We start from the raw sequence: 3,229 nt of genomic DNA, 5'->3' as shown, positions 1-3,229 counted from the left end.
GAAATCTCTACACCTTAAATATCCAGCCGCAGACTTGCTGAGCCAAAAGCTTGGCGTGCTTTTGCTTTTTAGAGGTATCTTAGAACTCCTCTATGAAATTTCAGAGTCTGCACAAAGCAGTGGCAAAATGGGAGCTCTGTTCTAGGATAATTGCCCTGGAGATGGCAAGCAGTGTGGAACTGAGCTGGGGAGCAGGGACAGGGACCCCAGGCACCAATGAGAACCATTCAAACAAGATCGCAGACTGCCAGTGTCAGCAGAGACTGGGAAAGGGGAGTACGAGATGGACAGTAGACAGATTTATCCAGGGCTGGACAAATTTAACATAGAAGTATCAGAGAAAGGAGTATTGGCCGTGCTGGGGTGAAAGCGGGGGTGATGCTATGAACATGGTGGAGGGGAAGAGGAGTGAGAGGCTGGGGACAGGCCAGCAGGTACTCATGAGTTGGCATTACACATGACACTGTGGAGTCCGCATGACAACAGACAACAGTGTGGACACCAGTATTCTAGGCCTTTTGGTGTTAACTGGGGGAATCTTGCAAATCAAACAAGTAGTCAAAGGCTCTGAGACCACCACAACTAGAAGCTCACAGCAGCGTTCCAGACACTGCTTTCAGGCTTCTCTCAAGACCTCAAGTGCCAGCTAGCAGGCCAACCCTAGAGGAACACTGACGGGAGCTGGGAGGTTCTCTGGCCATGAACCCAGACCTGTGACCTCCTGGCTGCATCATTTCATTACTCCGTTTGCCTTACTTCAACACAGAGCAAGGATAAATCATGTCTTTGACTCAAAAATGCAGACAAAAGGCTAGGGAGATGGCTCAATTGGCAGACAAACTTGCTGTACAAGCATGAGGACCTGAGCTTCCAGCACCCAAATAAAATGCTAGTAACCCCAGGACCATGTCGGTGAGTGGAGAACAGAGAGGACACTGAAACTTGCTGGTCCCTAGCAGAGCAAAAAATAAAGTGAGCCCCAGGTTCAGCAAGTCCATTTCTCAAGGGAATAAGGCGGACAGCAAAAGAGAAAGTCATCCAATTTCTTCCTCTGCCCTCCATGTGCTCAAGTATAAGTGCAAGCACCTGTATATATGTAAAACAAAACACATACACACACAAGAAATGACCACATCAGAGAGTATATATAAATATTATATTTTCAAAATTGCTTTTGACGTTATGTGCTTCAATATAGATATCAGGTAGAAATGATATCAAATTTAAGAGAGTAAGTGTGGGGTGGGATAGGCATCACTGTGGCCATTTTATTCTACTCTCTGACTCTTCATACTACAGCTGTGCATTCTGTACAAGGGCAGTCACATTTTGCCAAAGTATGACATTGGAGGAGATGGAGGAAGAGGAGCACCAGCAGTTACATAGGCCTTCTGTGGTGCCAAAGGTAGAATAAAAATCTATGATCTAGTGCTAGTGTTCCAAAGACCAACTGAAATATGGGAGATAAGGTCACCAGAGTGAACTGAAGAACCAACTAAGAACGAAAGCTGCACTTTGTTCTGGGTACCAATATTTATTCAGTTGGTAACAGCCCAGCTAACATGCATAGAAACTCAGCTTTTGAAAAAGGGAGCTTGATGATAGATAAATTCACAGGAATCATGTGGAGAAAGGGGAGACTCAAAATCATAAGAGGGATTCCTAGTGACGAACTGAGCAATCGAACTAGAAAAGTAGTAAGATCCCCTCAAAAAAAAAAAAAAAAAAAAGAGCACATGAATGTGTGCGTGCTAAGGGTGCTGTTATTGTCTGAGGATTCTGAAACACAAAGCTGTATTCAGTTGGAAGCAATTTGATTAGGTGGAGAGAAGGGACTGCCCTCTTCTTCTTCCTTCTCTTCTTCACAGCACCCTTCTTATACAGCTTAGGGGCACACGATTAGTTATGAGTTTGTTTTGTAACTGGTTTTTTCTTCCATGTCTGTTTGCTCAGTTCACTGCTATTCTCCTGTGGTCTCCCACAGTGCCCAGCACAGTAGGTACTCCATGGTCCTTGTCAGTGAACTAATTTATGAACAAATGCCCAGCATGATGGCACATGTCTCTAATCCCAGCATTTGGGAGGCAGAGGCAAGCAGATGTCTGTAAGTTCAAGGCCAGCCTGGTTTACATATCAAGTTCCAGGACAACTAAGACTATATAGGGTTTAAAAAGAAAAGAAAGTAGGTTGAGCAAGCCTTTAAGCAGAGTTTGTCCACAGCATCTGCTTCAGTTCTTGCCTCCAGAATGAGTTCCTGCCCTGACTTCCCTCAATGGACTGTGACCCAAGATATGTAATCCAAATAAACCCAAAACTCGAGTTGCTTTTGGTCATGGTATTTATTACAGCAATAGAAACCCTAGCAAGAACACCTTTATTTTGTTATAATGTACTTAACTCTAAGTTTAATACAATATATTTAAAAATATATTTGTATTGTAAAACTAAACTGTCAAAACTCCCATGTTTTGGTGATCAGTTTCCATGAGTCATTGTGAGAAACTCCACTGAGCATCCCATTTAATAAAGGAGGTAAGTTGGTGCTGCTGAATGGCTTATCCAGGGAAAGCATGTGCTGCGTAGGCTGGTGGCTGAGCATGCAGTCATGTAGTAGCGTAGCAGTCATGAAGCAGTGGGCATCTGTAACACGAGCACTCTTGTTTCGACATGGGAAGCAGAGACGGGAGAAGCTTGCAGGAGCTTGCAAGCTAGCTGGCTTGCAGTATACACCACAGTGACAGAAACAAGAAAGACTCTGTCCGAAGTAAGTGGAAAGCAAGAACTGACTCCTAAAAGTTACCTTTTGACTTCTGCATGAGTGTGCTGGCACTCTTGCAGACATCACACACACACACACACACACACACACACACACACAGATTTTTAAGTTAAAAATAACTTTCATAATGGTGGTTTTTTTCCCTTCCATCTTTCACAATCTGCTCCTAAGTGCTCCATGCACTGATACTACTGTGCCTTCGTGGCAGTTAGCTTTCCTGTGGCGTAAATGGAAATAAGTCACTAGCCATGGTGGTACAGTCTAACAATTGGGAGGTGGAGGCAGGATTATTGTGAGTTCAAGGCCAGCCTAGCCTACACAGCAAGTTTGAAGCCAGCCTGGATTACGGGAGACCCTGTGTCAAACAACAAGAAAGGATGAAAGAACAAAAGAATATAGAAAGTTAAAAGTTCGGGTGAGCCTGCTGAATTACGCAGGTTGCCAACACCT

Source organism: Meriones unguiculatus, chromosome 10, assembly GCF_030254825.1.
Source record: "Meriones unguiculatus strain TT.TT164.6M chromosome 10, Bangor_MerUng_6.1, whole genome shotgun sequence".
In the NCBI taxonomy this organism is placed as follows: domain Eukaryota; kingdom Metazoa; phylum Chordata; class Mammalia; order Rodentia; family Muridae; genus Meriones; species Meriones unguiculatus.
The sequence above is the reverse complement of the archived record's forward strand: the minus strand, read 5'-3'. Positions refer to the sequence as shown.